Raw genomic sequence first — 12,051 nt, forward strand, 5'->3', positions numbered from 1 at the left:
ACTCACACCAGTACGGACTGCGCGACACAACATGTTCAAACGCTGTATTCGATCTATCTAACACATATACAGTATCTGAGCAACGCAACACATTCGCGACTTATGTTGCATATCGGATATGCTACAAACAGCAAAATATCGATACGCTTGATGTATATGGTATCTTTGAGAAAAAAAGAACATTATGAACACGCAACACGCACAAGTGAGAATACGCAGCAACCCACAGAACACTTGAAGGACACTAAACACTCAGGGTTCCAAATACAGCCTTCACAAACGGCCAGCATCGCAGAAGATGATGGTACAATGGCGTACCTTGATTGGATGAGAACAAGGAAAGCCCTTGCGAAGGTGTTGATCGCTGCATTATGGAGCTGGTTGACGGTCTACGGTGATAGTGACTTGTCTTCATTCCCGGCACGACCTGGTACATAAAGATTCAGAAACGAACCTTTTCCACGCCAGAAGAAACTACAGCCGATCGAGCCATATGGTGGTGGTGGTAGGAGGGTAGCCAGCTATTTCGGATTCAACCTCAACACAACCAGGGTTTACACAATAGTAAGGCCCATCCCGGTTACCGCAACTCGAAGAGTCTTCAGCTGTTTGAAACGGAACAAGTAGCGGGCGTCGTTACACCCGTAGCCTTACGGACGAGTCTAGAGGAAGCTCGGGTTCTCTGGTGTTCCATACTGCCATAAGGTCAGGAAGATAGCATCATCGCTAAAGACGATCTTCCCAAAGCAGTTGCAAAGCGACCGACGCAAATGCGAAGTGTTGAGAAGCTCAATTCGGGAACAAAGGTATGAAAAGTTGTTAACCTAAAACAAAAGCAATTTCATTTTAGCTAAAGCAGTGAACCGACGATGCATTAACTTAACCAAGGCGGGCGATCAAGAACTCCCAGCGGAGAGGAAACGAGCAGCAGCTGTTTAGGTTAAGCAGGCTCCCAAGACAAAGCCCACGGCATGCGTGTATATCCTGTGAACGTTGATATGAATCTTGTAAATTAGGAATGTAAAGGCAAACTTGCGATAGCTGAGCTTTTCACATGGAAACCAAGTGATAAAAACGAGCTTTAAAACTATAATTTAAGATATTTGGATAATTCAGCATCGTCGAAAGCACATGTAATTAGCGAACGATAACAACAACACGCAATTTTAACTTGACAGATCGGTATGAAGTGCAGCGACAGTTGAAGTAAAACGCCAGGAGAGTCAACTGCGCCACACTTGGGGGGACATTGTTGGAACATTATAACAGCAGTTTAGGATGGTTCCAACGACCTGTCAATATTATCGTTAGGAAGAGAGAAAAGAGGAAAATAGAGGAGGAAAAGAGAGAGAATATGCAACAAAATAGCATAAAAAGGGCTCGAAAGACAATCCGCGAGATTATTACCAAATAACCAGCGGAATAAAGAGACCAATTTTTTGGCAACATCTTACGATTAAAACTAAAACTATCGAAGTGTTCGGCATTAAATTATTTTTCCGCTTCGTTTTCTAACAATCCAAAAAATTGTGGTCAACTATCGAGTCGAAATATCGTTTCGCGGATCTAAGTCAAAGTAAGTCGCGCGGGCGTTTCTATCGCGTAAATAAAACCTTGTGTCGTGAGTGATGAGTGAAGGGAAGGCAGAGTACGCGTCGTATGCGGAGGGTGAAACTAGCTACCGAGAGACGAGTCCAATGGTGGAAATCGAGAACGTGGCCATTGACCCTAGCGGAGCATCGTTCATCCTGGGAACATTGCCCGATGCTGCCATCCCGTCGGAAGTAGACACCCCCGGAAGGTACATTCCTGTGTCAGGAAAATTGATGCCTTATGAGTGGGTGCAGAGTAAGGCGGGAACTTCACATCGCTTCAAATTCACCACGTCGGAAGTAGTCACCTTGAGGAGCATTCCCGAAGCGGGAAACGCAAGACCTCGCAAACAGGTGCAGAGTAAGGCGGGTGAGTTGCACGGGTACGAGACGCAAAGATCGCGGGTCGGGACGGAAGGGACGCGATCCGCGCACGAAGGTCGACGATATAAAAAATACAAACTCCAACGAATGCTGCGGACACTCAATGACGAGGATGTCAAAAACGGCTTGACGGCCACGACGCAGCACACAGATTGTGACACTCCGGTGTAATTAGAAAAAGATTTCACGATATGGTCTCGCGGCGTGGAACTTTCAATGATGAAGTGCACAACGAGAAAAGATGGCCCTTCGCGAACCGGAGGTCATGACCTACATAATTACAACACTCACACCAGTACGGACTGCGCGACACAACATGTTCAAACGCTGTATTCGATCTATCTAACACATATACAGTATCTGAGCAACGCAACACATTCGCGACTTATGTTGCATATCGGATATGCTACAAACAGCAAAATATCGATACGCTTGATGTATATGGTATCTTTGAGAAAAAAAGAACATTATGAACACGCAACACGCACAAGTGAGAATACGCAGCAACCCACAGAACACTTGAAGGACACTAAACACTCAGGGTTCCAAATACAGCCTTCACAAACGGCCAGCATCGCAGAAGATGATGGTACAATGGCGTACCTTGATTGGATGAGAACAAGGAAAGCCCTTGCGAAGGTGTTGATCGCTGCATTATGGAGCTGGTTGACGGTCTACGGTGATAGTGACTTGTCTTCATTCCCGGCACGACCTGGTACATAAAGATTCAGAAACGAACCTTTTCCACGCCAGAAGAAACTACAGCCGATCGAGCCATATGGTGGTGGTGGTAGGAGGGTAGCCAGCTATTTCGGATTCAACCTCAACACAACCAGGGTTTACACAATAGTAAGGCCCATCCCGGTTACCGCAACTCGAAGAGTCTTCAGCTGTTTGAAACGGAACAAGTAGCGGGCGTCGTTACACCCGTAGCCTTACGGACGAGTCTAGAGGAAGCTCGGGTTCTCTGGTGTTCCATACTGCCATAAGGTCAGGAAGATAGCATCATCGCTAAAGACGATCTTCCCAAAGCAGTTGCAAAGCGACCGACGCAAATGCGAAGTGTTGAGAAGCTCAATTCGGGAACAAAGGTATGAAAAGTTGTTAACCTAAAACAAAAGCAATTTCATTTTAGCTAAAGCAGTGAACCGACGATGCATTAACTTAACCAAGGCGGGCGATCAAGAACTCCCAGCGGAGAGGAAACGAGCAGCAGCTGTTTAGGTTAAGCAGGCTCCCAAGACAAAGCCCACGGCATGCGTGTATATCCTGTGAACGTTGATATGAATCTTGTAAATTAGGAATGTAAAGGCAAACTTGCGATAGCTGAGCTTTTCACATGGAAACCAAGTGATAAAAACGAGCTTTAAAACTATAATTTAAGATATTTGGATAATTCAGCATCGTCGAAAGCACATGTAATTAGCGAACGATAACAACAACACGCAATTTTAACTTGACAGATCGGTATGAAGTGCAGCGACAGTTGAAGTAAAACGCCAGGAGAGTCAACTGCGCCACACTTGGGGGGACATTGTTGGAACATTATAACAGCAGTTTAGGATGGTTCCAACGACCTGTCAATATTATCGTTAGGAAGAGAGAAAAGAGGAAAATAGAGGAGGAAAAGAGAGAGAATATGCAACAAAATAGCATAAAAAGGGCTCGAAAGACAATCCGCGAGATTATTACCAAATAACCAGCGGAATAAAGAGACCATTTTTTTGGCAACATCTTACGATTAAAACTAAAACTATCGAAGTGTTCGGCATTAAATTATTTTTCCGCTTCGTTTTCTAACACTTAGGTATCCCTTTGATTGACATCTTGTGCAGCAGGCCATCATGCCACACGTTGTCAAGCGCCTTTTCAAAGTCCAGCATGACAACGGATGTGGACTTCGATAGACGTTTATTGTTCAGGGTGGTGTTATGCAGTCTCAACAGCTGATGGGTAGCAGAGTGTCCAGTGCGGAATCTAAATTAGTCAGGTGGAAAGATATTGAGCTCAAAGACTGCATCACGCAACCTCCAGTAAATTACCTTCTCAAATAGCTTACCCAACGCTGCAAGAAGGCTGATAGGTCTGAAGCTTGCTGGAAGTGTCGGGTCCTTCCCAGGTTTGAGAACGGGAATAACCTTGGCACACTTCTAACATGACGGAAAGTAGCCTAACTCAAAGCACTTTGAGAAGATGTTGGCGAGTAGTTGAAGTGCTCGAGAGCGCTATCGTTTCAACAGCAGATTGAGTATCGCATCGAAGCCTGGTGCTTTCATGTTGGCCAAGGTGGTCAGGGCACCTGTTACCAAATCACTCGAAACACGAGCTTCGGATGATGTTGTTGGGGGGTGGTGATTGAGTTGGTGTACGGAGGCTGCTACATCATTTTCATGAGGGCTGGATCCGAGTAGATGGGCCTGGACGAACTGATTCGCAAGTGCAGATGATTTTTTCCGGGGCTGTGATAACAACATCATCGTTAAATTTGAGAGGATGAACAGGTTTGGGTTTCTTTCTCAGAATCTTGGCGAGCTTCCAGAATGGATTTGCCCTCGGGTCTTTTGACCATGTTTGCGAAGTTAATATCGCGAATCATATCGACGCGATCTGCAATAATTCTTCCCACCATGGAAGAGCGTTGTTTCAGGGCGGGATTATCAGTTCTTTGATGTTGACGCCTCAGCATGTCCCTCTCGGCGATTAGTCCCTTAGTCAGTGGGTCCAGGGTGATCACAGCTGTCTTGATTGTCACCAAAGGGACGCATTCAGCTTCAGCAGCTTTGATAGCATCTTCCAGGTTATGAATGGCAACATCAATATCATTTGCAGTGTCAATATCTGTGTGAAGTATTTGGAGATCGTTAATTTGGCCGTAACTATCCCAGTTGACGAGCTTATAGTTCCGTCGTGTGGCGAGTTAAACTCGATTTCCGTAATTACATGAAAATGATCGGAGTGTAAACCGTCAGTTGTTACTGGTTTACTAATAGGGGTGGTCCAAAACAAGTCCAGCGTTGTTGGAATGCCGTTATGGGATATAAACGTTGCTTGGTCAGGAAACTCAAAGGTGATAAGTGTTCTGCAAGATGGAGACCGTTGGTGTTGTTACGATGATTGCCCCACATCTGGGTAACTGGTATTCAACGGTTACTCCTCCGGCTTGGAGCGTCGGACGGAGGACGAAGAAGGGTATTGATTTCACCACAATTGGTGGGGTTCGTCCTTTGGACGTGGGGTGACGGTTTACTGCCGAAGATGTGGAAGGAGCTGTGGAAGCAGCTGTTGAGGGGCCAGGAGCAGCACAATTTAAATCTGCTGCAGAAACTTTCTTGGAGGATTTTCGCCCCGTACTTCGATGAAACCATCATCCATGTTCTTTTCATTACCATCCATGTTCTTTTGGTGTAACTTGGACTGCCGGCTAACCAACGGGTACAAACACCGTAGAAGTGCAGAAATGTTCCCTGCGTGGTGGATAGAATGATGATGAAACTTCTGGTTGTCAATGGTTACACCAAGGTAACGTACCGAGCACTGCCAAGGCACCGTTGTGTCGCCTATTTTTATCTGATAATGAACCGAAGGGTTTTGGAGTTATTTCTTCATACGATACGGAACGATCATCGCTTGTGTTTTTCTCTCGTTGAGCTTGATCTTCCATTCAACTGCATACTCTAACACAACATTCAGCGACCTTTATGCGTTGTTATACAACTCACCAAGAGTACGTCCCTTGGTCGTGATGGCCGTGTCGTCCGCATAGAGATACAACTGGGAGCCATTTGGAAGTTCCGGAAGATCCGCCGTATAAAGAATGTACAGCATCGGTCCCAGTATACTGCCCTGGGGAACGCCCGCTGTGATGGTGGTTGAACTTGAAGATGCTGCCCCAACAATAACTTTAAAGGTGCGATGGTCCAGATAGTGGTCAATCGTCTTTATCAGGTAGGAGGGAAGCCGGAAACGATGAAGTTTGAAAATAAGGGGAATTTTTGGGACTTGATATAAATGCTCCAGTAGCGTATTTTAGAGCGGTGTTATATATTGTTGACATTTGTTTTTGGCTATTGATGCAAGTTCAGCTCCGTATAGCAGCTTTGGAAGGAGCGAAGATGTTAGTATGCGTATCAGTGTGGTACGGGAAGCTGGAGAGTTAGTGCAACCAAGCATACGGAATAAGTTTATTTGGGAATGTGTAGATTGTTTTATTGAGGTGATTATTTTATTGGGGTTTTATTGAAGGCGCGAGACCGTGAGCGGTTTCGGACACTCCTGAGGCAGGCCAAGACCGCAAAGCGGTTGTAGCGCCGGATAAGTAAGTAAGTAAATTTATTGAGGTAAAATGTTCAGGTCAGATCGGAGACAACAATGAGTTCCAAAAATTTTGGCATATTTAACATTTGGAATATCCGTTGTATTGTTGTATTGGCAATATTGGAATATCCCATTGTTGTATTTTTCAAAGACTTTCTTGGAGTTTTTTCCTAGATTGTGTTGGTGTTTTATCGGATGAAATTAGGATAATGTACCCTGCCGCTAAGGTAAGAATCGCGGCAATCGGTACACATCCAAAGCAAGTGGATATCGGCGCGCCATAGATCCCTGACCGTGGAACTAGCGATACCAAGACAAAAGGACCGTGATAAACAGCCTTGCAGAAACCACCGCATGTATATGTACTGTCGGAACCGGTAGCGAGCAGGAGCTGCAAATTGACTCATCAGGCCGATGAAAACAGTTGCCGATGAAAACAAACGGTAAGCGAGGGTTGTCGAGATGGCACTACGGGATGGTAAAGCGGCACTCTATTGAGCGATCATAGGAAAATCCGAAATAAACAATCGAATCGCGACAAAATCGGAGCAAAAATCGCGGAGCGTCGTCTTTAGGCAGCCGAACAGTTTGAGGTTTTACCGCACCTGTGTATATATTTTTTATTATAAATTAATCCTTTATTAGCTTTCTTATGAGGTAATGCAAAGGACCCGCTCCTACCAGCGGGGGGCTACCACTAACAAATTCCATCCCCTCCCCCTCCCCCCGGAAGTTCCGCCCGTTTGGGCCTTTCTCTTTATTAAAGCCATAATTCGTTTTATGGTCCTTTCGTAATCCCCTTCGTTGAAAGGGAAAGTTCAAATATTATTTCCTAAATAAGGGTGCCATTTGCCGTTTGCATTAACGATTTTCCAGATCACTTATTTCGTTCTTTCAACGGTCAAAAACGCCGCTCGCTCTGCATCCGTGAGACCGGATCTGCTCTCCGCAAGCTCGGAGCTGGGCAGCTCGTCCCACGGAGAGGCTGTCTCCGCTCCCTGCTGTTGCGACGCCTATTCAACCGCCACCATTCCCGTCCTGCAGCAGAAGGCTGTTGTCTTCGGCGTCGCTGGCGCCCCTCAGGAACAGCCTACAGTTCCATTCCAGCGCCTCCTGCGGTACTCCTGCTGGACGTAATTCCGCCGCACTCGCCGCTTCTCCAACGTCCTGGAAGAGAGAGGCAATCCCAGGCTGCGCGAGGGGATTGGTGGTTCGAGGGGACCAGCCGCCTCGGCCTCGACCTCTCCTGCTGGTTGGGCTGCGTCATTGGCCGTTGCGCGTGTCAAGAGTGCTGGCACCAAATCAGCATCGCCGAGCCGCTCCAATTGCCGTCGCTGCCGCTGTCGACGCGCACTCCGGTTGCGCACCACGCGCCTTCGCTGAAGTCTCCGTTCTTTGTCCGCCATGTTCCAGGGCGGGCCTTGAGCGGGGTTTGGCTGGGTTGCTTCAGCGGCTGCTAAAGCAATTTGCTCTTCCCGCCAATCCCCCTGAAGAACGGAGAAGATGCGCCGGGCATTTTGCTGGTTGCGGTCCCAGGCCTCCGCACTCTCCAGCAAACGGATTCCCAAGTTGTCCTCGGTGACGTCATGGAGCAGCTCCGCGCCAACTCTACCGACCCTGCGCACCTGAGACCTGGAAGAGAGGTAAAATCTACCTCCCCATGCTTTCGTCCTGTCCACAGGCGCACGTCTGGAATTAGATGGTGGGTCAACGTATGTATCGGCTGCTTGTTGTGGCAGCCGTATCGTCCCACTGGAGTTGTCACTGCAGCTGCGACTCCTCATGTTCGTCCTGACGAATAATCTATCGGCTGCTGTCCGGACTAGCCTGCTGACGATGGTAGCAGCGGGCGTCTTCTTTTATCAGCAAGTGGTAGGGCAGTTCTTCGGACAGTACTATCGCTACCTCGCAGCTCGTAGAGTGAAAGGCGCTCGTGATGCCCTGTGCCAGGGGTCGCTGGACGCGATCCAATATCAGCCTGCACCACTGGCGGTCCGTGGCTTCCGCTCAGACGAGTGTGCCGTAGCGGATTATGGACGCTGTTACCGCGGCTAGCAACTTCCGCTTCCTCAATTGGGGGCTGCTGAGGATGCGCATCACGCCGCGCAACGCTCGCACTACACGGAAGGCCTTGTCCCCGAGCATCTCAACGTGTGGGAAATATGGTGCAGCTCCATCCAGCGGCTCACCGCCGCCACTGCTTCATCCGCCAGCGCTGCTGAGTTCTCCAGGGTAGTCCCCGCTGCCAGGATGGTCAGATCATCGGTGAATCCCAGGCGCCTTCAGGGAGTTCTACGGCTAACACACCGTCGTACATAATGTTCCACAGTTATGGGCCCAAAATGGACCCCTGTGGAACACCTGCCGTTTACGAGCTCCCTGTCGGCGGCGCAACTGCAATGGGATTTCCTTCCCCTGAAGCGTCTCGGCCAAGTTTATTAAACTCTATACAGATTACGACAGCGCTCTTGAACGGCTCACCATTTTGAATATCTTGTTTACAATTTGTTTGTCAAAATCGACGCCAATCAGCTGATGCTTAGCATCAACAACGGAGAGACAGAATAGAAAACTTTTGCGTACTTTTTTAATAAACTAATACATATCCCACCGTTAACATAATATTATGTTTTAGCTCAGGATAGCCGATTATAGAGACCCGGTATATGGTCGATCCTTACAGCTTTGCAGTAATTTTCCGTTCACAACAATCACCTGCTAAGGCGACTGTGAGAATTATTGCAGCGGGCAGAGTTTTCAAACGCGTATGCTGGTTCTACAAAGTGAATATAGATTTTCAATGAATGGACACGATCGAACCATTAGCGTCGATTCTATAACATCACATAGTTATCTGAGGGGCAACGAATGAGTGCAGGAGCAAGTGCGGAAAGCCACGTAAAGCCACTATGTTTATCGTACCGGGCGGGCAGTGAATCGGCTGATCGGACGATGGATTAAGCACACATTGCCAGCAGCAGATCGGTCGGCCGATGTCCGGACCAGAGAGTGGATCCTACGGTGCGCTTGGCATTAAATGACTGATAATATAGCTGACTCTGGCCAGTTCAGGACTTGATGGGGAATCAGGTGGGTATCAGGTGTGCATTCAACCTAATGTTTACAAGTCAATCTGTCATCTAGACATATTTATGTAACCGTGCTGAGCGCCCAATCGGACACTTGTTGGTTTTAATCATTTGGGCAAAAATGGTGCTTAGCTCATGAGGCACGTAATAAACATGATGTAGGAAGCGACCAAGAAGTGTGATATGTTGCTTCACACAGTGAAGGTTTTAGGGTGCCGGGAGCCTTAAGCGGTAACAAGTCCGATTATCGTTAAAGCTGCAACTACCTTCACATTGTTGATTGATATCGTATTTCGACATGCAAGCTCTACGCGTGTGTGCAGATTCAATTGTAATTATGCAATTAATATTTGCATTCTTCTTTGTAGGCCTGGTAAGCGAGTCCTGAGGACAATAAGAGGAGTCCGAGTGATCTCCAGATTGGTTGGTCTGGTTACACATCGTACATAACACATACTAAGAGATTCCCGGTATATGATGCCTTTTGTTCCACTTGGTCCAGTCTACTTGAACATAGCCAATTTAACTATTTGCATGAAGCTAAATTAAAAAAATGTTGCGAGTAACCATTCAAAATAAATGCAACGGAAGATCACTTGTGGTTGCCATTGCTGTTAGACGTGCAGTGTAAATATTTTATTACATTATATTCCAAAATATCACTCACAGTCATTGATCTTCAAACTAAAATTTTACTCACAAAAGAAGATGAGTAAAAATAATGCCAGTACAAGCTCATATAAAAATTTAGCTTTAAACCTTATTTGTTCGAAAAAATTTAGTTCAATCCTATACAGTGGCCGTTATGGCAGGGGCCCTAAAGTGCATGCTTACAAGTTTCTTACCGCTGGGGGACCCCGGTATCGCTAAGACATCATTGATTCCATACTTAATAAACAAATATTATGTAGGTGGACGGATTTAAATAAATTCCATTTCAGTATCCCTTCGTTATTGAATAATTGTTGGTGAAGGATTAATTTGTTTGTCGTATTTTTCTCCTATAGGTTGCTGACGTGTAGCCGGTCTCGTAGTACAGTCGTCAACTCGTACGACTTAACAACATGCCCGTCATGGGTTCAATCCCCAAATAGACCGCGCCGCCATACGTAGGACTGACTATCCTGCTATGGGGGGAAATCAATTAGTCACTGAAAGCCAAGCCCAAAAGTGGGTACAGGCAGGCCTTGACCGACATCGGTTGTTGAGCCAAAGAAGAAGAAGAAGAAGGTTGCTGACGTGTAACAAACATATTCGTCCGCATGAAAATTCATGGAATCGCTCAGCACATTGACTTAAATCAAATCAAGTTTATTTAAATTTCATTGAAATTTATAAAAATCCGATCCGATTTATTTTAAAATTGTATCTGTTTACATATGTTACTAAAAAACAAGGTATTTTGACTAAGTGGATGGCTATTCATCAATCCACCCTTGTAATTGCATTGGAATACAGGAATCTGAGGTATATCAAACAGAGAATAATATATAAAACAAAAGTATATAAGTATATAAAATACTATTAACTTAATTATAAAATTGTTTCTGAAGATTTAGCTATTGTCTAACTTTATTTTTTTAATTTTTTGTCTCTTTGGTGTTATGCTGTGTGGACTTTCTTTTTTTTCGTTCCAGTTGTTCAGCCGCTGCTTTTAAATTTAAGTATCGCATGCCCACAATCACGCTTTGCTTAGCAAAAGAGCGAATTATATCTAGAGGAAGTTAATTTACGTGTTTTATAATCTTTGTAGCTAGTATTTCTGTTATACGTTCACCGCCCACAATTCTTCCTTCTGGATTCATTTTCAAAAATACTTTTTTCCATTTTTTCCCTAGCCTCAAAAATGTATCAGATGGGTCCAATTAACACTAGAACCGCCGATGGGACTTTTTTGTCCCATCGCACTCGGAAAAGGTGTGTTATTCCGCTTGCCGTCGTGACAAACCATTGAAATTTTCTGACTTTTATTTATTTTGAACGATCTTTCGAATGCGCTAATAAAAATAATTGTATTCCATATGGTTCTTTAAAAAAATCATTTTTATCCTAGAACCGCCATATGGGACATTTTTGTCCCATAAGCAAATTTAATTGTGATGGTTGGCATCCCTGCTGTCAACGAGTGAGGGGTGTGCTTCTGCAAGTCTGGCAGCACTGGCGTGTACGCATTTTGTGACAAGGCATGTCAATACGAATAGAACAATAAAAGTGCGCGAAAGTATTTAACTACATACGTGCTTTTACTTTTGCTTACTACGTGCTTATGTTTTCGCTATATTCAATCGGCTAGTCCATAAAAGCATTCTACCGTACACTCTAGCACAATTTTATTAGTAGCACTGGTTCGTCGTCTTATAAAGATTTATTATACCTAATTATGGAGTTTATTAATTATTTTACCACATGAAACCCTTAGGAAATAATAAACATGTCTAAATATGTACACATAACGAATGGGACAAAATTGTCCCATATGACGGTTTTAGTAAGGTTGAAAAGTCCGGCGGTTCTAGTGTTAACCCACCACATGACAAATGATGAACAAAAGATGGAGGCTGACTATAGCTGTGCTCTTCTTTTTTTTCTTAAATGTGTGTTCGTCGAGATTTAGGATTGAAAACTGAGCTTTATATTTTGTTGCTAACCATCAAATAATATATGATAATCCG

The sequence above is a fragment of the Anopheles gambiae genome, chromosome 2 (assembly GCF_943734735.2).
Source record: "Anopheles gambiae chromosome 2, idAnoGambNW_F1_1, whole genome shotgun sequence".
NCBI classification, from domain to species: domain Eukaryota; kingdom Metazoa; phylum Arthropoda; class Insecta; order Diptera; family Culicidae; genus Anopheles; species Anopheles gambiae.